The 26837-nt window shown below is 41.9% G+C and overlaps 1 long non-coding RNA gene across 1 annotated transcript in view; it reads left to right on the top strand.

Moving 5' to 3' along the window:
- LOC117871667 overlaps nt 1–26837 on the top strand; it is a 253284-nt gene that overhangs the window by 89618 nt on the left and 136829 nt on the right. Inside the window, exon 3 of the long non-coding RNA XR_004644323.1 lies at nt 4355–4487. This is a non-coding gene — a long non-coding RNA (uncharacterized LOC117871667). The remainder of the gene's footprint in view (nt 1–4354; nt 4488–26837) is intronic.

The following is a 26837-nucleotide window of genomic DNA, read 5'->3' as shown; positions in this document are numbered from 1 at the left end:
GTTTGCGGGGAGGGGAGAGTGCAGGATTTGGGGTGGTTGGGATAAAGAGTGAAGAAAGAAGATGAAGAGAAGAACAGAGAGGAGGGGAGGGGAAATAATGAAGGGGGAAAATATTAAAAGGTAAAAGAAAAGTTCCTTTAGAGAGAAGAGAAATAAAGAAATGAATGAGGTGAAGGTGGATGGAAATAGTAAAATGAGTCACAAAGGGAATATATGCCTTGACTACTAATTTTGATACATCATTCAAAAATTCATATATACTCATATGTTAAAAAAGTAAAATTTGCAAATTTATTCCTACTGTAAGTGTAGCTAACTTCATAAATATTTAGACATTTTCAGCAAAGCTGTTAATTTCTAACCTTTGTCTGAATCTATAATTTGGTATAAAAGGTATTAAATGCTGTAGTAATGTCACAAATGTCCATAAATATTCACCTCTTATTTACATTTCACAGACTATAAGAGAAACATTAATGAATACAGCCCATTATTCCTTAAAGAAAAGTCCAATAGAAGTTCATATGGTAGGATAACCTTTTTACAAGCTATTTGAACCACCATGTAGAATTTCACAGAGAATCGCATCCCTGCTACAGAGAGTTCTATAGGATAGTTCAAAAGAGCTATAAAAGGGAGATTATTCTCTATTAAACTGTATAGGGGTATAGAGTAATTTCTGTAAATCTCTATTACCTTTCTATAGAACATTATTAGTTCCATCCCTATTAAATTCTACAGACCCCTGCTCTCTAAGGTTAGACTCACTACAACGATGAAAAATCCTTTCAGACATGTTTTTCTTCCCCAATTTCCCTACACTTCTTTTAGTGGTGGGAGGTGTACTATCCATGCATGTCCCAGGAGGCTCCCAGAAAGTTTAAACCCCATTTTTTTTCTACCAGGACTGCAGGGGTGAGGAGCCAGACCAGAAAGGGTTAAGTGGCTGGAGACCAGATGCAGCTGGGCTCTGTTAAACTGCAGGGCACTGCTACTATGTATAAAAAGGAAGAGTGTACTGAAATTCTCCTGGAAAGGGGAGCACTTACATTTCAACCTCTTGCTACCCTGGAAAAGGAAGAACTTTGTAGGTGTTTTGTTTTGTTCTATAGATTGCTCTCACTGTTGGTTAGTGACAGCCCACACTGGATGTTCATTTTTAGGCATAATTATAAAAGATAATTATAGGTTAAACTGGGGAGGGGCAAAGAAATAAGAACAAGCAGAAACCTAATATGAAGGTTTGAAACAGATTAGTGACATCTCTATCACTGCTGATTCAGGAAGCTTTCAGATAAGTGCAGCTTTAAGTTTGCTACCCAGAAAATACCATGTTGGCCTTATCCAAATTTTGTATGTCTGTTTTCATGTCTGTTGGTGTATTTACACATGTGCCCCCCCCCCCCCAATAAAAACTTGGATAGGGCCATAGGGTATATGCTGTGTTGTAAGCTTGCTGAAATTTCATGGGTGCTGTTTATTGATCTTGTAAACCATCTTTCAGCTGCCTATTGTTTATATTGTTCTAACCTGTCTAATGCAAATTTGGAGAAACTCTATGGGCAGAAATAGTTGCATCATACTATGTACTGAGCTATTAAGATATATTTAGTGATTCCATTAGAAATCTGCCATCAAGCAGGACAGAGCATATGGAGAGGAGTTGGTGAAAACCTGATTAAACATTTATATTGAGCACATTTTGATTTAACTGACATAAATAATTCATTATTTTTGTTTTATTTTTCTTTCTTTCAAAATCAACCTTTTCCACACCTGCTGTGCTAAAAATAATGCCAACATGTCTGAAATAAAGAAAGCATTAGCCCTAGCAGGCGATGACATTGTACCCGTTCAGATATGAGACTCCCAGTACACCCAGATGCTATTGAAGAAGGCATACATTCAGTTCAATAGAAAACACCAGCATTTTTCTTTTGTCCTTACCAATCCCAAGTGGACATTCCAGGGGCCAGTGGTTATTGTACAGAAACTAGGTAGTATTGGGCTCATGTTGGGAAGTTCAGATTTGTAGCTGAACTTCTCCAAAGTTTGAAGGAGTTGTAGATCCAGTCTTGTGTTTGTGAATCTATTATAAACTGGGTAAGAATTTTTAGACAGAGATTCAGATCTGAACTTTTCTAAGCTTTGAGAGATTTCAATCCAGTGCCCTAGTTCAGCCCCATCTAATCCTAATTCTCTAAAGGCTCAGGGCCCAATTCTCAGTTACACTAAGGCATCTTTCTGCTACTCTAGCAATGTTAAGGTTCCTTAAAGTGGGTCTAAATCCTGCTTTAGGGAATCTGTGTTGCTTAGTATAATTAAGAATTCATATCTCCCAGTTCACATTAGGTTTGGGTTACTATAAAGCACCCAAAATGTGGATTCTTCTTTGAGCCTCTTGAGGGCTGGATATCTGTCTCAAACTGCGTCCTTTCTACTTCTGGCCAAACAAAACAAAAAATTAAAACCCTGACAATTTCCAGTGCCCTTCTGCCCTCATTACCTGTCTTCTCATGGGAAAGAGGATTTCATTAACCATCAAAGAGGCACAGCTGCAGTCATGTTTCAGAAGCATCCCAGGATCTTTTGCGGGGCTGCCAATACTTATTAAAAAGCAATGCAGTATTCTACAGTAATGGCTCAGAGCCTTGCAGCAACATGCAGCTTTGGGTCATCACCAGAGAACAGTTTTGTAGGAATGGCGTTTCCTCTGGAGCTCCATTGTAGCTGTAATGGGGATCCTATCTTGATTCTGCAACCAATGGCTCCTGCTGGTATGGGTCAGTGAGGAATTAAAAAGTCAGTTCTGTGGAAAGTAAATTAGGTGGGAGTAATGAGGAGACTTCTAAACCAAAGGATAGTACAACCTGTACGGAACGTGCCATGCCCATTCCTGAGAGGCCACATGAAAAATACTCATAAAAATAACATTGTGTTAGTATGCCAATATATTAATCATAAAGTGATCTATTTTCTAAAACACTCTCCCCCCTCCCAAAAAAGTCAGACTCTATATAGATTCATTACTTTTAAGTAGTTTAATAAACCCATGAAGTCTAGTGGTTTTTACTTGCCTGAAAAACTACTGCCTGTTGGATTGCAAAAGTGATCTCTAGTGGAAAACGGTTCTCTCAGCCTGTGGCTTTGACAATTATATCTCACTTTTGTTCATTTTTTCACCCAGTTGGGAATAGTTTGCCACTATAAGTGTCAGCTCCAGCTGTCTGCACAGTGCGTGGTGAGAAAGGAGAGTACGCAGGTAACTCTCAGTTAAGTTGATAGGCATTAAGAAGTTCTGATGACATACCAGTGGTAACCATATGGGGAAAGCTATGCTGATTTATGAATTTCATTAGAAAGCTTAGATGTCTATGCATATAGCCTCATTCACAGTTTTTTTCTGTATTGTGATTTTAGGATATAACAAGGTGTTAACAAGAAAAAACATGTTTTCATAAAAGCTGTAGACAAAATGTACCTTTGCCCTGAGCCCTTCTGTGTGTTTATTTTTCTGTAAAAGTTGGTTTCTTAAAGAAACAAACAAAAATTGAAGTGGGAGGAAGGGAAACTTTTTGAGGGTCCATTTTAAAATTTCTTTGATATCAACATATTGAAGGTAAACGGTAAGGGTGTGGACTGGGACAGCACAGGTAGCTCCTCACTTGTTGAGCTTCTTAGTTAAGCTGTTGTGAAAATTGCTTGGGTTTTTCTCAAAGTGAAAATATTGTAAAAAACAATTACTACCATAGAGACTGATTTAAACAATTTTTTAAAAGGCTGCAGTTCTCAGCTGTGAGATCACTGTCCTGTGATTCTATTATAGCTATGCATTGGGATTTTTCTCTCAGATGGGTGGAGGTGAACATTTTGCTATATCCATTATACTAGGGATTTCCAGATCTTGAAATTCCCAAATGAGGAGTGTTGTCTAGTAGTTAGAGCAGGAGAGGCTGAGGTAGGACTCTGAGTCTCATTTCAGTTTGCGATAAACTCAATGTGGGATGGGTAGGTTACGTAACCTTGCTATGCCTCTCCACCCATCTGTAAACTGTGTATAATAATACTTAGAGCAGAGAGGGGAAACTAGCTGAGGAGGGTGGGTGAAAAGACAAAAAAAAAATGGAAGTGAGGGATATAGCAAGAGGGAGATGGGAGACAGAATGTGGAGAAGCTGGAAGAGAGAAAAAACTAATGGGGGAGTGAGGGCAATAGGGAGACAACAGGAAAGAGGCACAAAGAAGACATGGACCTGGATCAATGAATACATGGTGAGGGGAGCAGAAGCATAACGGTAATAAGTTAAAAAAATAGAGAAAACATCACATCAGAAATTTTTACTTCTCTGTTTTAGGGAGGATAGAACAGAAATGGCTGCCCTAGCATTGGATCAAGCATCAGCAAATGTAGAGATGAGTGAAAGTTGGAAATTTCTACAAAATTCCTAACAAATGATTAAAGGAAAGAAAGGAAGAATGGAAGCCAAGGTAAGGAAAGCATCTGCCCACCAGGGTGAGGAGCTAGCAGGTGCAGATTTATCTGGAAACAGTCCAACTGGGAGGGGACGTCAATGGTTTGCCTACTACTGGGCATACCACTGTGAGTCCCTATCTCCCCTTATATAGATGAGAGATGGTCCAGAAACAGAACAGAGAGCCAGTTTAGGTTGTGTGTGACTTAAAGTGGAATTGTGGGTATGTGGGAAAAAAGAGAGGGAAGTTTGGGCCTGAGGGGAGAGTGTTTGTTGCAGTTAGCACATGTGCACGCATGCATGCATGCATGCATGCATACACACACACACACACATTTTTTATGATGTGTCAGCAGATGAGGCTGCCTGTTTCCCGCCATAAAATCCAAAGCACTAGGGATCTTTAGGACCTATGTGCTGCACTCAATCTGCTATAGGAAGGATTTTCTAATCCATCTATTTTCATTTTTTTTTTAAATCATTCCCACCCCTATAGTATCTAAGCACTGGTGTGTTATGATGATCAGTTAATGAAACAATAAATGTTGGCAACAGCAGAGTTGGACAGATCTTCCAGCTTTGTCCTCAATCAGGATCCCTTCTTACTTCTGTAACGTGGTCAAAATGATTCTGAATCTGACCTGTACGCTTAGTTATATGAACATAAGAACGGCCATACTGGGTCAGACCAAAGGTCCATCTAGCCCAGCATCCTGTCTTCCAACAGTGGCCAATGCCAGGTGCCCCAGAGTATGAACAGAACAGGTAATCATCAAGTGATTCATTCTCTGTTGTTCATTCCCAGCTTCTGGCAAACAGATGCTAGGGACACCATCCCTGCCCATCCGGCTAATAGCCACTGATGGACCTATCCTCCATGAATGTATCTAATATGCTGTGCTGAACACCTGGTCTGGGTGCATCCTGGGTGATAGGATGCAGGCAGCTGAAATATTCCATAGACGGCTGCCTTAGAGCAGGCCCTATACTGAAATAATCTCTTTTCTATACTTCTATGAAAGGGGGAGGCATATTTTTAAACACAAGCATGTAAAAATGCAGGCCTCATCATTGGTTGCTTGTAGGACCAAGGTAATAAGCTATCCCAAACTGATTGCCAGGTCATTGACAATTTTTTATATTTTATTTTAACTCTTTTCGGTTATCATTCTAGCGATATGATCCCGGCTCCATTACACCGCATGACCCACTGCTTCCCAGCTGCCCCCTCCCCTACCATGGCCCTAGCACTGAGAGAAATGGTAAAAATGCCAGCCAGGTAGTTGGACCCTCTTAAAATCCCAGTGGTCAGAGGAGATTCTCCAGCTCTGAACCTAGGCTTGGGGATGAGCCAGACCTCTCCTGCCCACTTTGAGCCCTTTGTGCATGGGCGGTGGGTGAACCCCTGGCTTGGGGAGGCTAGCACCCCAGCCCCGCCCCTTCTGCATGAGCCCCGCCCCTTCTCCGCCCACCAGAGCCCAGCCCCCACTGTAGACGCTGGCCTCTGCCAGCCCTCCCCAGGCTAGTGCCCTCGGCCCCAGAGAGCCAGTCAGTGAGGGCCTGGGCCATGCCGCCAGGCCCAACCCCCAGCCGGCATGCCCCCGACCAAGTTGCCAGCCCCAGTTCTGGGCGGGTGGGCAAGCGGCTCGGCCAGAGTGACCCCAGCGCTGGGCAGGCGGCGTGGCCAGAATGGCCTTGGGCCCAGCACTGGGCAGGTGGCGTGGCGCAGCATAGCCCCGGGGGTGCACCACGGCCCCCAGCCTGCCTCTCCCACTGAATAGCAGGCAGGATGGGGCCTGCGGGGTGGAGCATGGGCAGGGGGAAGTCAGGTTGTTTGGGAACGGAACGCCTTCCTATGCCTACGATACCCGCAGTCCATGCCTTTGTGGTTGTTACCCCCAATTCCTTTAGGTTGGTGGTGAGGGAAATCTTGAGGTCTGGTCTGGATAGAGGAAATAGAACCCTCTGCATTACATGTCCTAATCCCCTAGTTCTTAGCAGCTACAGATTAGAGCTGGCCAAAAAATGTACAGCTCAAACTTATTTTGAAAAGTGCTGTTTCATTGAATCCAAAATGTTTTGTGGAAACATATGGGTTGCAACAAAAGTTTCATCAGGAAAGGTTGTCAGGCCCAGGAAGGAATTTCTGGAGGGATCCAGTCCAACAGCTCAAGGCCAGTGAATGGAGAAAACCCAGTAGCCTAGGGGTTAAGGCATTTGCTTGGAATGTAGGAGACTGGGGTTCACGTCCATGCTCTGTCTGAGACATGCAAGTGTCCTAACCAGCAGGGTATAAAGTCAGTCTGTCTCCCCCTGAATAAATAATAGGGCCAGGGAAAGGCTAACTGTATAGTCTGGTAGTTAGGGTGCTTGCCTGGGATGTGAGAAAGTCCCTTCTCTGAATTAGGCAGAGAAAGGACTTGAACCTGAGTCATGTACATCCCAGATGAATGTCCCAACCACCAGCCTATTGGCTACTCTGCGGGGTGTTGCTGCCCCTCTGTCTCTGCTGCTGTACCCACCCCCCCCCCCCCCCCCCCCCCCCACTTACTTTTCTCAGGCTCTTTTCCATTCCAATGCTGGATAAAAACAACTTTTGAAATCTTAATTTTTCACAAAGTGGAATTGTTGTTTTCTGCTAGTCCTATTCCTGACCTCCTTTCCCCAGGTATATGAGTAGGATCTTAGGGTTGGTGAGGTAGGGCTTGGAGTAGGCAGGGTCTCTCCATGGTTTCTTCTGCCCTCCCCCTTGGTTCTTCCATATAAAGACATTTCATTTGTTGCCAAAGAAATTTCAAACAAAGCAAAGCTCAGCACATAAACAAAAAATCACCAATATTCCATGCAGCTCTACTCGCTGGCACACAATTTGATCACAAGCCCCAAGGTGTGTGTCACATTGTCCCAAGGTAGGTATGGGTGTAAGCAGAGCTGCTTCCTCCCTTTACAGGAGAAGCACTCCTGTGTCATCCCAAAAGCCCACCCCAATGCTTTTGTAACCGTGTGATCACAGGCTATAAAATAGATCATCTCCCCATACCACACCATTGTGGTAAAACCATTTGGACTCCAGTTTTGAAGTCAGAGTTTATATATTTTTACATTTAAATTTGGAAATGAATTCAGTATGTACAGTTTGGATATATCACCTGTTTTGGGGAAGAAAAACGAATACTTGTTGCCAGATAACTATTGTTACTGGGCAAATGAAATGTAGCTTTAATCCTTGCTTACTTTACCTGGCAACCATCCCTTGTCATCTGCTTGGAAAGCATTAAAGTAGATCTGGTGTGTTAATAAATACAGGGAACAGAGCAGTGCCCTGTAGCTGCTGTGTGTAAGGAAGCACAGAACTGAAGGACATGTTACTATGCTAATCTGAAATGTGTGGTGTGTAACTACATAAAATTTTAAACCAGTCAGTGTACATGATGTCACTTTCACTTGAGAAGACGTTGCTGCTTAGTTTTTCAGACCCATTAGTGCTGCACTTTCCTGGGATGTTTTATTTAACAATTTAGGGAATACTTCTGTTTTGTTTCTGTGTTTGTTTTATTTATTACTTTACCTTCAGAAATGTTCTGAGGAAACCGAGTTAGTAAATGTTCTACAAGTAGATTAACAACCGTGCGGCACATGTACAGCTCTGTCTGTCTCTGGAACCATTGGTGTGACTGAATCTTCTCCCTCACACCACCTTTACACTGGTGTAACTCATTAACATCCAGGGGGTTACTCCTGATTCACACAGCATAAGTTGGAGCAGAATTAGGCCCTTTATTGAGTCTTGTTCACAGCTGCAAAATTAGACGTCTATCCCATTTTTTTTTCATGTCTGAACTTATATATAAACCTTCATAGAAAAATGACCGTTAAGTGCAGATAAGTACTGCTTTCCTTCTGTTTTTATAATCATAAATATATTTTTTGTACTTGACAATATTAGCTCCAAATGAAGTTAGTAAGAGTTTCATCATTGATTTCCTTGGAAGACAGTTTAGGCTCACAGGAGATGTTCTGCTTGTTTTGTGCCATTTAGGAAACACCAATGGAGTGCAGATTAACTGCAAATTCCCTGCTGGGGTCTCATCTGGTGTGTGGGAGTCCTCTGACAGAGTTGTCTCCTGCATCTCCCTCCCAGTGCAGGCTGTGTACTGGGGAAGACAGGGTGTGTTGGGCAATTTGCAGCTGGCTAGTGATCTCTTGGGAACTATTGAAGGCTAGCACATGTTAGAGCAGCATAGGGCTGCTCTAACCGGCACCTCGGGCTGGCCCATAGATAAATCCCTAATGGAAGTTGGACATAATAGATAATGTGGCCCATAATCTCTAAAAACACAAATAAAAGAACTCCTTGTGCAATTGTGAACATGTGGAGTGACTCTTCTTACTAAGAATGTATCTGAGAAAAGAATTAGTGACTGGTTTTATCACCCACTGCTCCTCAGGAGATTTCGAGAACAAACTCACTTGAAAGCATGGCATGGAAAATGTTAAGAATAACATTAAGGAAAAAAGAAGCTCCCAAAAAGGCATGCCCATTTGGATATGCATCCAATCATCCAGGTACCCAGTTTAATAACATTTCTGACACCTTTGAACTTTGCTCATCGGTGATTTATCACTGGTGTGCAAAACCACATGGAACACTTTCAAGGGAAAAAAAATCTGTTCTAGCCTGTTCTGAAGCCCAGCAATGTCACTTTTCATGAGATTTTTGAGAAATGACTGGTGTATCAGAACGTGTAGAATCAAAGGACTGGAAGGGACCTCGAGGGGTCATCTAGTTCAGTCCCCTGCACTCATTGCAGGAAAGCACACGTCGTTGCAGGTTTCTGTCCTAAAACTGTTCCTCACCTGTCTGAAATTTCAAAACTCAAAATTTCAAATGCTTGTTAAAAATAGGACTATTTTAAATTAAACTGACCTATTTTGATTAAAAAATGAACTGATTCAGTTCAAAAACTTCAAATTTTACAGGTTTTTTTTTTGTGAAATTAGACCATTTTTGTGAATTCAGAATGAAATGTGAAAAATTTTCATTAATAGATTTTTAAAGATTGTTGTTAATATTTCTTGCAACCCTATTGATTATATACTGAGGACTAGTGGAAAATTAGCACTAATACATTATCTAAAAAGAAAATAGCATATACTCCTTTCCTGTAACGATGACCGACATTCCTTGATGATCAGCTAATTAAATGATACCCGTTACAGGCACTAGTAATAAGATAAATTTAACAATTTGCAAATTACGTATAGCCTGATAGGGCGGCCCTACAATTAAAATAAATCAAGTCAGTTGAGAAAGATCAGAGATGAGATCCAAACTGGACTGCATGGTAATAGAAAAACAGGGACTCTGTAATGTCTCCTTTATAACAGTCAAGAAGACTTCTGTATGCAAAATACAAAAGACTGTTTTTCTGTGTGCTGCCATATGTCCACTGTAATTTGTGGACATATGGACAGAGGATTCTCTCAAGTGTAATGTATATCACACAGACAAAAATAAAAGGAGCAAAGGGCTAAAATCATAACCACCATTTAGAGAGCAAATTAAATGTTTGTTGTAGCGAAAACATTGGTGCATTAATTAATAGCTTTAGATTGCTTGATAGAGCTGGCTGATAAAGACTTGGTTTTCTGATAGGTTTCAAAAGAAGACAATAGCCACAAAATTGTTTGTGACTTTGAGTGTAAGTGCTTAGAGCTGTTCTGCTTTTTGGAAGAATGCTGTGTCTGGTCCTTTTAATAGCTGCTTGTAGGATGAATTAATTAATCAGTAACTATTTATAATTCTGTTGTCCTCATTGCTACATTCTTGCATAGAGTGAATATAAAAGCATGGTTCTAAAACTACTGAGAGAAAGGAGCAAGAGAACTTAGGCTCTGGGTTTTTGAAATACATTCTCAACTTGGGATTCTCTTTCTGGCTAACAGGAAAGTGAAACTTCTGCAAGACTAGGGATGTCTGCATGTTTTGCCTTGATTTCTCTGTAAAAACAGAGGTAGCCCCTTAACTTGTACCTTGTTGGAGGAGCTAAGGGTGATGGTAATCATCATGGGTACTGGATTTAGCCCTCCCACACCCTCAGCCCTTTCAAGGGGAAAGATGAGCTAAATAAAAAGCCATGACCTCATCAGTGAGTCAGCTGACTGCATCCACTTGGCAGGGACTGTACACTAAAAATAATAGGTAAGGCTACTTAAGCAGACACTTTAAAAGAACGGCAAACAGGCTTACTAGTTAAAAATTAGTGCCCTCAGTGAGTGTCACTTCATCATATTATTTTAAAGGGTAGCGTTACATTTTTATTTCCATGTTGAAAATGATAATGGAGAATGACACTAAGTGAGGGAAGGACAAAAGGATGTTTATGGCAGATCGGAGCAGTTCCCTGAATATTAAGAACTCCAGAGAGATCTGCTGCTGTTAATGTGCACATAGCAACTTGCTTCCATAGGAGAGACCCAGATTTCTCCCCCAGAGAGATTAATCTCCTCATAGATGAGTCATTCGAGCATGAAGAAATATTCTTTGGACATGGTGCTCTAAATGGAAGCCCATACATCAAACAATGATGGTGTATTATATTGAGACATTTATAGGATTGGGGCATGCCAGCTGGGATGTGAAGCTATAAGGGAATAAAAAATGAAAGGATTTAAGGTGGATCTGCACAGAAAGCCATTTATCTTACATTATGTATGAGAATAAATCCATTTCTTGCCTTATATACGTTTCAGAGGAGTGTGTGTGGGGGGTGAGCCAACTCTTATGTGGAGAGGTTTACTCATATTTTGTCTCTTATCCTGTTTGAACTACTTGTTCCAATCTTTATGATAAAATAATAGGATCATTGCTCCTTGTGGGATTTGCACAACCCAGGAGCATGCTCTTAGCAGGCTGCTTGTCCATGGTGTTTCTTACGTTGTTTTTTATATTGTTATGCTAATAGCAGTTGTATTGACAATTTGGATTATTCCTGCAAGGCAGTGAACAAGTGCAATCTGTCAAGGTTTCCAGAATAAGACTCGCCAGTTGTTAATATTTACATGCAGTAATGAGTTGTTAACTTTTATACTGGTGATATGGAAGGAAGGAGGGTTTTGCTACCAGTCTCTAAGTACCTTGTGATGGCTGCTGCCAAGTAGCAGAGAGATACGTGGCCAAGTGAACATGTCACTTGAACACTTCAAGATAGTCAGTCAGATCTTTGGGAGAGTGGGAAATCAAGTAATGAGTGCATGTACATTTGCCATTAAAACATACTGGATTGACATTCCAGGGTTAACCTCTACATCAACAGACCCAAACTAAATACAAGTGTCAGAGGGGTAGCCGTGTTAGTCTGGATCTGTAAAAAGCGACAAAGAGTTCTGTGGCTCCTTATAGACTGACAGATGTATTGGAGCATACGCTTTCATGGGTGAATACCCACTTCATCAGACGTCTGACGAAGTGGGTATTCACCCACAAAAGTGTATGCTCCAATACGTCTGTTAGTCTATAAACTAAATACAGTGGTCAAACATAAAAAGTTTCTCTATTTTGAAAAATTCTGCTGGTCTGAGACAGTATTCCCCATTATAAGTGCTAGGAATCTGAGAGCAATGGCAATGCTTCTAAGTGCAGATGAAGCTATTTAAGTGTATCCACTCTGTGTCTATGGAAATATCTCCAACCAGTATACTAATAGTACACTTAGTAAAAGGCTACTGCTATTAATTATTCTATGTATTACTAATTTACGTGCACATGGGGGACAGAACCTGGCCCTTAGTGTAAATCTTTTGAAAAAAACTTTATTACATTTTGTAAAAAAGACGTGAAATGTCAGACATTTAGCTGCAAGATAATACCGCATCATGCTATGAAAGACAGAAAATAAATGCATTGGCAAATTTATTTTAGCTGTGATTATTTCACAAGGAATATGTAATATTGCAGATTTGATGATGGGAGTGTTTAACTTTTAAAAATGTTTTCTTTTTATGCCATATGAAAAATTCTAGTGATGAATAGTGTCTACCAGACAACCTTCCTGCTTGGGATATTCTATTCTATTTCATTTCCTTGGCAGGAAATCTGAATCCTAAGAACATTTCAAAGTGTGCTTTTATGGTTGATTACAAAATGTTTTCAACTTTACGTTCCACTTACCTCTATTGGGAAAACAGTTTTTCAATAAAATATTTCCTTTTAAGTTCACCCCGGCCTCAGAAATGCATTGTATTTTGGGACATGATATACTGGAAGGAGAAATCCTACATACGTTATGTGTAACACATATTGAATTTGTAATACGTGTCTGATAATGACTTTGTACTAAACTCCCATTCCTCCACAGTTGCAATATAACTGCTGTCCTGACCTAAACAGAGGCTGTTTTACTGATACTTGCTTATGCAGTTGTGTGAAACCTGTAAATCTAACTTGAGTCTCTGACCCGACTTCCACACATTGGGGAGATAAATGATACTTCAGGTTAAAATAGAATCCAGGATTTGTTTCCTTTTAGGTGCTGCAGGTGGGTTAACATCATCTTCCTTTTAAAATTGTTTTATCTTGTCTTTTTAATGGTTGGAAACATCATTCAGTTGTAAGTACTTTATTTTTGTTTCGAGAAGAATTTTTGCCTAAACATGGCTTCGCTTAGCAGATAGACATATTTAATGATTTCAGCAGACTGAGCTGGGGCTGACATAAGGAGAACAAATTAATAGACTTTGGTTTCAAAAAAGAACATAAGGGAATAAATGTAATGCACGTCTGTTATCCTGTGCAAGTGTATGAAATAGAAGCTTAGCAGTAGCAGGGAGGTAGAACAGGGTGATGTACAGTATCAGGAAAAAAGAGAGTGAGAGCTAAGAGTTATGCATTTTCCCACAAGATAGTTCTGACTTTCTGCCAAAAGGTCGGTGTCTGATAAAGTATTTTATGCTGGTGCCTTTCTTTTTTTCCCCATGATTCCTAGGAAAGTGCAGCATCTGGGTTTGGGCTGGGTGCAGGCAGTAACAGATAGACTTAGATGGGTTAAATTTTCACTTGTTCAATAATAAACATAAAGTTCCCTGTTAATGCTTTAAGTAAATAGTGGTGACATTTGTAATGTACATGATTAGAATATAAAAAGAAATTTCTTATTTTAAAAGAAAAGAAATCAAAACATAGGGCTTCCTTCTAATAAACATCATCAACAGGAGATCTGCTTAGTGAAGATGCTACACCACCAATGGGAGAGCTTCTCCTGTCAGACTAGGTATTCCACCTCTTTGAGAGGTGGTAGCTATGCCAATGGGAGAAGTCCTCCCATTGGCATAGTGCTGTCTGCACTGGGAGTTAGAGTGGTATAACTATATCACTCAGGAGTGTGGATGTTCCGGGGGAACCAACCAGGGGGCCCAGTACTCTATACCAGAGCAGGGAAAGAATCTTACAGGTAGTCTGAATCAGGGCTGAGAAAACTTGGGACTTTTTAGATGGACTTTTGGCTAACACAGAAGGGGTCAAGTTGTTTGTGACTTGGCCACAGGGCAAAGCTACCTCTCCAGAACAGATGGGTATCTGGAAAGCTGATCAGATCCACCCTGAGGGAAAATGAATGTCAGTGCCTGCAGTACCATCCTTGGCCAGCAGGGAGTGCTATGGGGTGCCAGGACCCCCACAACAATCAGGACCATTCACAAACTCCCAATGAAATCAAACAAAATAATAAAAGAGAACTTCAGGAAAAACACAAATGTTTAATAAAATATTTAAAACCTTATTCCACCTCAGTTTGAAAAGGTGAATTAATGGGCAGATCAATCAAAACCCTGAATTCCTGAAAACCTTTAATTTACTCTTATTGTAACTGAACAGCAGAAAAATAGCCTTCTACCAGAGGTACCCACTGAAATGTAATTAACCTTTTGCTTATGGAAGAACTTCCTTGGGGAATTTTAGATGTTTATTTGGAGTTCTCAAAAGGGTGACTCTTTAATTAAGACATCCTTTCTTATTGGCGTTCATTTGGTATTGGAGTTAAATAAGTGCTAACAAAAACAAGTCTGAAACAGTATGACTACGCATTCTGTTCTCTCAGTTGTTCATATTTCTCATTGACGTGACCATTTCACCAGTTGTCCAGGTAATGTCTAATCTTTCAGGGTAGATTATCTGAATTTCTAATGTACCAGAAAAAAAAAAAGACCAGCAGAAAATCCTCCCTTGCTTTTTGAGCAAACTTTTCAACCCTTCTATATACATCACAAAGAAACAAAGGGTTCAAGGAGTTCAAGACCCAATTTCCCTTCTTTGGGTCACTTTTAAAGTTTTACATTTCCAAAAACCCAAACAACATTCTATTTGACCCATAATTCCTCCTTAGAACAAACAGAAGCACTGAGCCAACTATATTCATCCATCACACAGGTTCATTAAGATTAAAATGAAACATTTTTGTAGTAGCTAATGAGAGGAACCTGTTGCATGCAGAGTTCAAGCTTGTCTTCAGAGCAGTGCTATTAGGGATGGAAAAGAGTGGGGCAGGGGAGCTGAAGGGTTGTTTGGGTGACTTTAACTGTGCATTTGTACAATGTAAAATGGTTTTGTAAAGTGACTTGCCCAAGTTCTCATAAGGTCTGTCTATAGGGTCTGTCTACATTAGTTTTTTTTTAAACTCTAGTTGATTAATTAATTTGAAATTAAGCTAGCACATTTGTACACACTGCTATGGACACTCAACAGATGTTCTTGTGCTGGGGTGGTCCAGACCAGCATGTACAAAAGTGTTAGGTACTTTGAGTTACATGGCAATCAATTAACTCAAGTTAAGGACACTAGAGTTGACAGACCCATAGGAAATTAGGGGCAGGGATATGAACACAGCTTTAATCTCTGATTGTTCGATCCATATTTTTGCCTGTAGACTAGAGAGGCTTTCTGACACATGGATTGTAATCTGGGTTTAGTTATATGATCTGAAAATGACATTGGTAATGCTATTACAACTTTGTAAAGAGATGTGCAGGTGAAAATTCAAGATGTTTTTATTAGCTGTATTTTACTGATGGAAGAACTGAGTCCCAGCAAGAATAAGGACCTTGCCTGATCAACACAGGTATAGTGGATTTGATATCGACTGCCAAGCCAAGGGGCTTGAGTGGAATTCCCTATGTTTGATACTAAGTGAATAAATAGTAACAATATTTAACAATAGTATATGCACAGTAATACTTTTGGGGTACATCTATACTGGGGAAAAATTAAGATTCTCCCACCCTCCTGCACTGGTGCTAAATTGTAACATTAGATTGTGTGTGTGTGCTTCCTCTGAAACATGGGCTGCGGGTGAACTGGCCATTGTGGGAGGCTAGGCCTGGGCCCCTCGCCTTCTGCTCTCCACCCTTCCTCACCAGAGCCCAGAGCAACCCCACTGTGGCCACCAGCCCCCTGGACCACCTGAGCACCCCCGGCCCTGGAGCGCTGGATGGTGCAGCCCCAGCCCCAGGCCTTGTGAGCGCTGGCCCCAGCCATCCCCCATCCCGACAGCAGGCTGGCCCACCCTAACCCCAGCCTGGGCCATGAAAGAGCGGAACTGAAAGCAGCCAGGAGGGAGCCTAGGGGCGGAGTGTGGGTGGGGCCACGCCTGGCTGTTTTGGGAGGCTCAGTCTCCCCTGGCCTATGATACCTGCCATCCATGCTCTGAAAGCTTTTGTTGCTGGCCACTCTAGGAAACTAGTTTAAGCCAGTCTGGCAATTCCTATGTGTCCAACATTGACATCCTTGGCAATACCATTAGAGAAAAAGAAATTTTCTTAGTGTAGTCCAACCTATCCAGGAAAAAACAAGCGCTTTCATGTGACATTCTGATGGCTGTGTCAATCAGACTCCTCTCCTGGGAAGTACTGTTCTTGAAAAGTGTACTTTAGTATGTGCCAATTCAGAGAACCTAAGCTAATGACAGCTGAATAGCTCACTCCCTGAACTAACAGTTGCCTGAAACAAGGGGTTGCAGTGTCCTTCAGACCTTTCTCATATTGACCAAAAAAGCTTCCATTTGATTCTACTCTTCATTAAGGAATAGACTTTGGCTGGGACTTACACCACCACACAGGGGAGCAGGAAGAAGTAGGGCCCCAACCCACATGCAAACACATAAGAGTTGCCTTCACCATGCCCTGGGTCCTGAGAGAAAACCAGGGGCTATATCCCTGTTACTCTCCTGTGTGAGCAAGTGGGCTAAGAAGGGTAGAGTGAGGGTCCCAACTCCTCTCCTCTCCCCCTCACCCACACATACACCCTTTATGAGCCAGCCAACAGAGTTGTCTGGATGTAAGGACTGGTGGAGAGTACACTGTGATCAAAGGCTACAGTGGATTACTGCTATCCTCCCATGTGCAACCGGGGAGCCCTGGAAGAACTATGCTTCGGAGTGGTGTCTGTAACACAATGTACCTGCAGAGCCGTCTGGGGTGGTGCAATTTACACACGGTCACTACTCAGGGCTATGATTAAAGGCACAATCTAGCCATAACTTAGTTTTACATTGGCTGGATTGGATTAGTAGTTGACCTTGGCTAGGTGGGGGGGCGGGGAATGCTGTTTGTAGTAATGTAGGGCCTGATCTTGTACATGCCCACTCATCTAAATGCAGGCTAGTCATCTGAGTAAAGATTTACAGGATTCAGACCTCTAGAATATAGGAATATAAAAATTCATTCTTGTCTCCAGAGTTTAATTGTTTCCCAGAGGCCTGCTATACTACACCTTGCAATTCATCTTGTTAATTCATTGCGCTGCTGCATTATCTAAGCAATAGCCTCAATTTCATAATCTAAGCAATAGCCTGGATTGCATGTATTGAAGCTAGTAGCTAGAATAGGATGGTAGAACAGGGTTATACCGCTGCAGCAAAGATACTTTGGGGCCCAGGGAAGGAGCCTTATCCTATGGAAATAACATTAGAAAAATGTCCCTGTGGAAAAATACAAAAAAAACCTCTCTACAAGGAGTCCTTGTGTTTTATCCTAGATACCTCTGTATACTCTCCTAGCACATTTGCTACATCTGCTCAAACATAACTTCAATTTAAAACTTTCAGTAAAAAGTCAGTTTTGAACTACTAAACTGTAAGTGTTTTGTTTTTATATACTTTTCCAGGCCTTGTGCCAGAATTTCAGAGGGATTAGGAGGGTGCTGGGGCAGGTGGCTAAGGGGCACTCGTTATAAGATTTCTCTAACAAAGTGCTTCTCAACCCGTTTCATTCTCAAATTGATAGGGCAGATATTTTTCTTTTCTTTTATTCTGGGAGAGTGGAGCTCCAAACAATTTATTGTTGTGTTATGTAATTTTTGCTACTCTCATCCTCCATCATGAGTGAAAGCTATTTTTTATTAATAGCCAAACATCATTAGTAATTTAAAATCTTGCAACCAGATTCTGCTGTTATTTACATAGGTGTAAATCCAAGTGACTCTACCAAAGTCAACGGTGTCACTCAGGGTTTACACTAGTGTAGAGGAGAGCAGAATTTGACTCTGCATGTCTAAAATGCCTGTTTCTGAGTAACTACTATATTCTTAAGCCAAGAATAGCAAAATTCATATCCTGTAATGCTGAGCATATGTGTGTCCTCTGTCTTGGTCTCAGCATGCCCACAAATCCCTGCTCTTCCTGTGTCATTTTGTTTCATTGACTATAACAACAAATAGTTGAATAGACCCAATAAACAGAAAGCAAGTGACTTCGAACCATTCTTGAGCAGCATTTTCTTAGAAACCAGATGTATCATTTCCATTTTTTTTTTTTTGGTTACTTTTCTTTTTTTAATGAAGACGCAGAATTCAAACTGGCATTACAATACTCTGCTCTTCTGTTCACTCTCTTCATTTCCCTAAGCATGCAGAGGTGGTTGCATGTGCTACGAAGAAAGGGATTTAATAAATCACACTATCACTTGCTCTGTGCATTAGATCTTTGGAATAAACTCTGCAGAAAACTTGTGTAAACACCTTTGTTACCTTTTTCTCTCAATCAGGTCCTATATAAAAACAAAATGATATGTGCAAAGAAAGCATGGATTAATAATAAAGTGCAGTCTCTGCTCAAGGTACACAGACTTGCAGCATTCATTTCCCTTTCCAGATAATGTCTCTTTTGTCCTTAATTTATTTGTACTCGGATATTTAAAGGTTTTTCTTGCATTTTCTGTATTTTTTAAAGAAATGCTGATAATATATTCAATTAATAAATATTTGCTAGCCCATATACTGCAAGCTTTTAGCAAAATAAAATAGGCCAGTATCTCTTTCCTGGATATGGCAATTAATTTTGAGATTAGCATGTTATATTTTTAACCTTCATCACTTTCTTCACATAAAAGTAAATCTTAAGTTATGTCATACCTTATTATTGCTCTGACAGAAATGTTCACAGTGACATGAATGGTGTCTTTGGCTACCAAGACAGATTTTCATAATAATGATTTTTTTCCTGTAGGGGGCTGTGAACTGCTAATTAGCATCTATGACCCAATATTCTCAGCAAATAAGAGTAATAGCAGTAATTTCTAGCTTTATGCACGGTGTAAGTCTAATATTACCAGCACTTCTGTTTCATTTGTAATTAACTGCAAACAATTATTACAGAGTCAAGGAAGTATATCCTAATGCTCTAGGTAATAAAAAAAAATGAAATGATGTTTGTAAAATTCATATGTTTCATGCTGGGTTGCACTGATTTCCTTCAGAGAACTGCGATAATATGCCTATCAATTAAAATTCCTTTTTATGTTTCTTTATATTGTTATGATTCTTAATCTTGGCATATAACTATCTAGTCCTCTACATAATTTTCTGTGGCTTTTTCAGTGATACCCTTGTGCTTTTAATTAATATTTTGATCCCCGATACACTGGTAAAAACTAAAGCTGGACACTTGGCCAGAGCATAAACTGTAGGAGGTGTTGTGAAAGAATGTTTTCAATCAGTTTAATTCAAGGCTGTAGTTTAGGTCTAATAGCACAGTGATCCATAAGCCCCTAGATAAGGACAACATATGGTCATGTACCATTGCTTGCTTTATAAAAAGGACACAGACACTAGTTTTATTTTAGTAGTTGTGTGCCTTTCTGAAAATCTACATTACTTGTAAAATGCATTTTTGTGGACAGTAGGAATAGTTTTGGAATTGTGAGCTATTATGCTGCTGATGAAATGGTATTATGTGCTGCCATTGCTTCAAACCATGTTAGCATAACATGTAAGGGTTGTTCTACTCAAACGATTATTTACTGGGATACCCAATCCCTGAATGCAGGTGGATGTGTATATTCGGCGAGTTTTGTTCCCAATAGCCTAATATCATTAGAATGGAATGTAGATTTTAGGACAATTATTCCACATAAAAATGCAAATTAGTAGTGTATAGTCAATGGGCAACTAAGAATAATATTTAAACAACCTATTGTGCCTAATACACGAATATTCACCTTATAAACATCATGATACTCATGAGCCAGTGGAATTACATAAATAGCGAATATCTAGCATTCTAACTTAAAGCCAGACTCCTTTTGTAGGATGCGCTTCACTTGCAATAATGAAGATGATTTAAATGAATGTGGAAACGGTGGCTTGAATCCAAGCACATAAAAGACAATGAGCCAGATCCTGAGAGGTACTGAATGACTGCAGCTCCCACTGTTTTCAGTGCAGTTTCCAGAGGTTCAGTATCTCTCAGGTTTCTGACCCACTGTTTTTTCCCACAAAAACTGAAAGTGTGATTGGAGATCTTGACCAAAATGTTACTTGTTTGATTCATAATCATGAACGCAAACGTAACCTTTTGATCATACATGAAATTTGATAATTATGGTGTTGTACAGTTGGTCAAAATTGGGGAGAAGGGTGCATGTGAAAAATTTAGAAAAAGTTTACATTTCATGTGAAATTTTCTCTTGTTTCATTTTTGGTCTTTTTTTTTTTTTTCAAATTTGGAGTCTTTTCCCTTTTCTCTTGCTTTTCATTTTTTTAATTGAGCAAAAGTAGGGGGTTGGGGAGGGAGTGAAACAGCCAAGAGAGAAGGGGACTTCTGAAATTTGATATTTTTTTAATGTTTCATTTTATGGGTTTTTTTTTTAAACAAAAAACAAAATATTTCATTTTGACAAACTTTTAGTTGAAAACTTTTGAGAGACCCTACTGCATTGCCTTCACAATTCAGTAACTTGTCCTTTATGCATAGGCATCCTTTTCCATTCACAACATGGGAAAAACAATTTCTCCATTAAACAATGTGGTAACACTTGTGCTACTACCAAACCCAGTTTGAAGAGCCAGATTTAATCCATATATTGAACAGGGTCACCTGCCTAATACTATAGTATTAATTTGTGGGATCAAAACATGGGAAATCTTGTACTTTTTTAGAACAAATGAACATTACATGTTGAACCATTTTGTATAGACTCGCTAAGCTGTGTCAGTATAACTGTATCTCTACTAAGGCTTTAACTAGCATTAACTAAGGGTATGTCTACTCTACAGGATTAATCCGAATTTATACAATCTGTTTCAAAAATTCGAATTATATAAAGTTGAATGTATGCAGCCACACTAAGCACATTAATTCGGCGGTGTGTGTCCATGTACCTGGGCTAGCGTCGATTTCCGGAGCGTTGCCCTGTGGGTAGCTATCCCATAGTTCCCTCAGTCTCCCCCGCCCATTGGAATTCTGGGTTGAGATCCAAGTGCCTGATGGGGCAAAAAACATTGTCGCAGGTGGTTCTGGGTACAGCCTCACCCCTCCCTCCATGAAAGCAACGGCAGACAACCATTTCACGCCTTTTTTCCTGGGTGAACACTGCAGACTCCATACCACGGCAGGCATGGAGCCCACTCAGCTCAAGACAGCAGTCATGAACATTGTGAACACCTCGCACGTTCTCGTGCAGTTTATGCTGAGCCAGGACCATAAAAACGAAGCGAGGAGGCGGCGGCGACGGCAGCGCAGCAACAAGCGTGATGAGGACATGGACATGGACACAGAATTCTCTCAAACCGCGGGCCCCGGTGCTTTGGAGATCATGTTGCTAATGGGGCAGGTTCTATCCATGGAACACCGATTCTGGGCCTGGGAAACAAGTACAGACTGGTGGGACCGCATAGTGTTGCAGGTGTGAGACGATTCCCAGTGGCTGCGAAACTTTCGCATGCGTAAGGGCACTTTCATGGAATTTTGTGACTTGTTGTCCCCTGCCCTGAAGCGCCAGAATACCAAGATGAGAGCAGCCCTCACAGTTGAGAAGCGAGTGGCAATAGCCCTGTGGAAGCTTGCAATGCCAGACAGCTACCGGTCAGTCAGGAATCAATTTGGAGTGGGCAAATCTACCGTGGGGGCTGCTGTGATGCAAGTAGCTAAAACAATCACTGAGGTGCTGCTATGAAAGGTAGTAACTCTGGGAAATGTGCAGGTCATAGTGGATGGCTTTGCTGCAATGGGATTCCCTAACTGTGGTGGGGCGATAGATGGAACCCATATCCCTATCTTGGCACCGGAGCACCAGGGTACCCAGTACATAAACCACAAGGGGTACTTTTCAATGGTGCTGCATGCACTTGTGGATCACAAGTGACGTTTCACCAACATCAACGTTTGCTGGCCGGGAAGGGTTCATGGTGCTCACGTCTTCAGGAACACTATTCTGTTTAAATGGCTGCAGCAAGGGACTTACTTCCCGGACCAGAAAATAACCGTTGGGGATGTTGAAATGCCAATAGTTATTCTTGGGGACCCAGCTGCCCCTTAATGCCATGGCTCATGAAGCCATACACAGGCAGCCTGGACAAGAGTCAGGAGCTCTTCAACTACAGGCTGAGCAAGTGCAGAATGGTGGTAGAATGTGCATTTGGCCATTTAAAAGGTCGCTGGCGATCGTTACTGACTTGATCAGACCTCAGCCAAACCAATATCCCCATTGTGATTTCTGCTTGCTGTGTGCTCCACAATCTCTGTGAAAGTAAGGGGGAGACTTTTATGGCGGAGTGGGAGGCTGAGGCAAATCGCCTGGCTGCTGATTACGCGCAGCCAGACACCAGGGCGATTAGAAGAGCACACCAGGAAGCGCTGTGAATCTGAGAAGCTTTGAAAACCAGTTTCATGACTGGCCAGGCTACAGTGTGAAATATCTGTTTGTTTCTCATTCATGAAAACCCACCCCCTTTATTGACTCATTCTCTATATGGAACCCACCCTCCCTCTTCCCCCAGCTTGCTTTCAAAGGAAATAAAGTCACTATCATTTAAAATCATTTATTCTTTATTAATTGATTATAAAAAGAGGGAGAGAACCAGGGTGGGGTTTGGGAGGAGGATCGGCAGGAAGGAAAAGGCCACTAAAAAAAGGTTAAAAAAATGACAGCCTTTTGCTTGGGCTGTCCACTGGGGTGGAATGGGAGGGTGTACGGAGTCTCCCCCCCCCCGCGTTCTTACACGTCTGGGTGAGGAGGCTATGGAACATGGGAAGGGGGGTTATACAGGGGCTGTAGCGGCAGTCTGTTATCCTACTGCCATTCCTGAAGCTCCACCAGACACCAGAGCATGTCTGTTTGCTCACACAGCAGCCCCAGCATTGCATCCTGCCTCCTCTGATCTTCCTGCCACCACCTCTCATCTCGAGCGTCCCTCATGTCCTCACGTTGGTCCCTCCTGTCCTCACGTTCACTGGCTTCTTTCCTGTACTTTGAAACCGTGTCCTTCCACTCATTCAGATGAGCTCTTTCACTGCAGGTGGATTCCATGCTTTCTGCGAACATCTCGTCTGGCTTTCTTTTTCCGCGTCTTCTTTTTCCGATGCCTTATCTGAGATAGCCTTCGGGACGGAGGAGGGAGGCTTGAAAAATTTGCAGCTGCTGGAGGGAGGGAAAAAAGGAGAGAATTTTTTAAAAAGATACATTTTGCAGAACAATGCTTATACTCTTTCACGGTGACCAACACTATTCACATTACATAGCACATGCGATTTCTGTGCAAGGTCACATTTTGCCTCTTAATATTGAGTGCCTGTGGCTTTGCTGCTAGAGATCACAGACGCAGGTCCGGGCAACAGAATTCGGCTTGCATGCGGCCATGGTAAGCCGTTGTCTTTCGGCTTCTGCGCCCTCCTTTCCCACATACCAAGCAAAGCCCGTTGAGTGCTGCGGTTTTCCTGTTAACCTTCAGCAGCAGAAAACAAACTAACCCCCCCATCCAATTCTCTGGATGATCGCTTTATCCCTCCCCCCACCTCATGGCTGGTATCAGGGAAGATCCCTGCTAGCCAAACGTGAAAAGCTCTGGGCCAATTCCATCCCCCTCCCCCTGCGCTTGGCTAACTGCAGGGAAGGATTTCTTTTCAGCCACAGGCAAACAGCCTAGGAACGGCCACCTCTGTCCCCTTAATTAAATTCCCGTATTTCAACCAGGTTACCATAAGCGATATCACTCTCCTGAGGATTACACAGTGAGATAAAGAACGGATGTTGCTTGAATGCCAGCAAACACCGGGACCATACGCTACCAGGCTTTGTCAGGCAATGATACCAGATTACTTGCTGCAAGCATGGCGTGGTCAAGTGTCCTACCATGGAGGACGGAATAAGGCTGCACTGCCCAGAAACCTTGTGGCAAGGCTTTTGGAGTACCTCCAGGAGAGCTTCATGGAGATGTCCCTGGAGGATTTCCGCTCCATCCCCAGACATGTTAACAGACTTTTCCAGTAGCTGTACTGGCTGCGAATGCATCCCAAGTCCTCAGGGCAAAGTAATCATTAAAAAACGCTTGCTTTTAAAACAAGTTTTATATTTTAAAAGGTAAACTCACCTGAGGTCCCTTCCATGGGGTCATGGTCTTCGATACTGGGTTGGGAGGGTACTTCAGTCAGGCTGAGAAAAAGATCCTGGCTGTTGGGGAGAACGGAGTGCTGGGTGCTCTCCGCAAGCTGCTCCTCCTCCTCCTCCTCCTCTTCCCCGTCCGCAGAATCCTCCGGTGTAGCTGATGAGATCACCCCCGCCTCGGAATCCACGGTCAGAGGTGGGGTAGTGGTGGCGGCCCCCCCTAGAACTGCATGCAGCTCGGCGTAGAAGCGGCGTGTCCGTGGCTCTGACCCGGAGCGACTGTTTGCCTCCTTTGTTTTTTGATAGGCTTGTCTGAGCTCCTTGACTTTCACGTGGCACTGATCTGAGTCCCTATTGTGGCCTCTCTCCATCATGCCCTTGGAGATTTTTTCAAAAGTTTTGGCATTTCGTCTTTTTGAACGAAGTTCTGCTAGCACTGAATCCTCTCCCCATATAGCGATCAGATCCAGTACCTCCCATACGGTCCATGCTGGTGCTCTTTTTCGATTATTGGCCTGCATGGTTACCTGTGCTGATGAGCTCTCTGTGGTCACCTGTGCTCTCCACGCTGGGCAAACAGGAAATAAAATTCAAACGTTCACAGGGCTTTTCCTATCTACCTGGCCAGTGCATCCGAGTTCAGATTGCTGTCCAGAGCAGTCACAATGGTGCACTGTGGGATAGCTCCCAGAGGCCAATACCATCGAATTGCGGCCACACTAACCCTAATTCGAAATGCCAATATCGATTTTGGCGCTACTCCGCTCGTCGGGGTGGAGTACAGAAATCGATTTTAAGAGCCCTTTATTTCAAAATAAATGGCTTCATTGTGTGGACGGGTGCAGGGTTAATTCGATTTAACGCTGCTAAATCCGAATTAAAGTCATAGTGTAGACCAGGCCTAAGTCAGTAAAAAAACACAATCCTTACTGATATTAGAAGAATGGTCATAGTGGGTCAGACCAATAGTCCATCTAGCCCGGGTATCCTGATAGTGCCCCGTGCCAGATGCTGACAAAACAGAACAGGGCAATTTCAAGTGATCTATCCTCTGGCATCCAGTCCCAGCTTCTGGCAGTTGGAGGTTTAGGAACACCCAAAGCATGGGGTTGCATCCCTAACCATCTTGACTAATAATCACTGATGGACCTATCTTCTGTATATCTTTTTTGACATGGGCTGACCAGAACTGCATACAGTATTAAAGGAGTGGGCATACCATGGCTTTATATAGTGGCATTATGATATTTTCTGTCTTATTTTGGGTCCTAACACTGTGTTAGCTTTTTGGACTACTGTTGTAGATTGAACAGATGTTTTCAGAGAACTATCCACAATGACATCAAGCTCTCTTTTGTGAGTGGTAACAGCTAATTTAGACCCCATCATTTTGTATGTATAGGTGGGATTATGTTTTCCAGTGTGCATTTGTGACCTACTCAGGGTACAATCCAGACTGAGTAGCTGTGTCACCCCTGCCCCCTAACCTGGGATGCCCTTTATACCGTTTTATTGCTGTAGCCTCCAGTCTGGACTGCTTGTAAATAGGCTCCATAATGCAAGCCACTCCCAGGTATGTCTCTGTGTGTGCTTCAGCCAGCCACACTTTGGCTCTTACCAGCCTTAGTTATATTTCAGGGTGACCCAAACAGACTCCCAGTCCTAGATTTCCCCCCAGAAATGTATGTCTTGTATTGTCCAGCCCTCTCCTGGACAATACAAATTAGATAAAGTCTGTTGTTGCTTTAATAGAAATAATATGCACATAATTTGCCACCCCAGATGGAGTTTCCCAGACACTTCAGTTCAAACACATTGGATTAAATAAAACAACAAAATGTGTTTATTAACTACAAAGAGGGAGATTTTAAGTGAGTGCAAGTAATGAGGCATAAAAGTCAGAAATGATTACAAGACAAATAAAAATAAAATGCAACTGGTGCCTAATTTAACAAGCTATGTTAAATTCAAACAAGGTTTTCTCACAACATGCTTTTATTAGCCTTACTGACCAATCTTCTTAGGTCAGGACCCCTTCTTCAATTCAGTGGCTGCTTCCTTTGTCCCGTCTGGTGCAATGAATCAATGGGTAGAGAGAGGACGGGTGCCTTGGGTTGTCTGCCCCTTGTTTTTATAGTCTTGTCCCCCTTTTGAGAAGCATTTCCAGCTGGAAGCAAGGCGACAGGCAGTCTGTGTGCAAGAGAACTCAATGCTGTTTCTTTGCTAAAATGAAGATTCCCCCCCCACCCCCTTTCCTGCCAAAGAATGGCCACTTAGCAGGTCTATGAGCCTTGTTTACACATGGCTGAGGTGTCAGCTTGCCCTTTGCCTCTAAGGAACTGCTTTGGCCACTCCCCAGACTTCTCTAGAAAACATATTTTTAGGCCATGTCTACACTTACAAGTTTACAGTAGCACCACTGTAAGATCGCTCATGTATCCACATTATGCCAATGGGAGAGAGCTCTCCCATCGACATAATAAAACCAACTCAACGAGTG

The sequence above is a fragment of the Trachemys scripta genome, chromosome 2 (genome assembly GCF_013100865.1).
Source record: "Trachemys scripta elegans isolate TJP31775 chromosome 2, CAS_Tse_1.0, whole genome shotgun sequence".
In the NCBI taxonomy this organism is placed as follows: Eukaryota; Metazoa; Chordata; order Testudines; family Emydidae; genus Trachemys; species Trachemys scripta.
The sequence above is the reverse complement of the archived record's forward strand: the minus strand, read 5'-3'. Positions and strand labels throughout refer to the sequence as shown.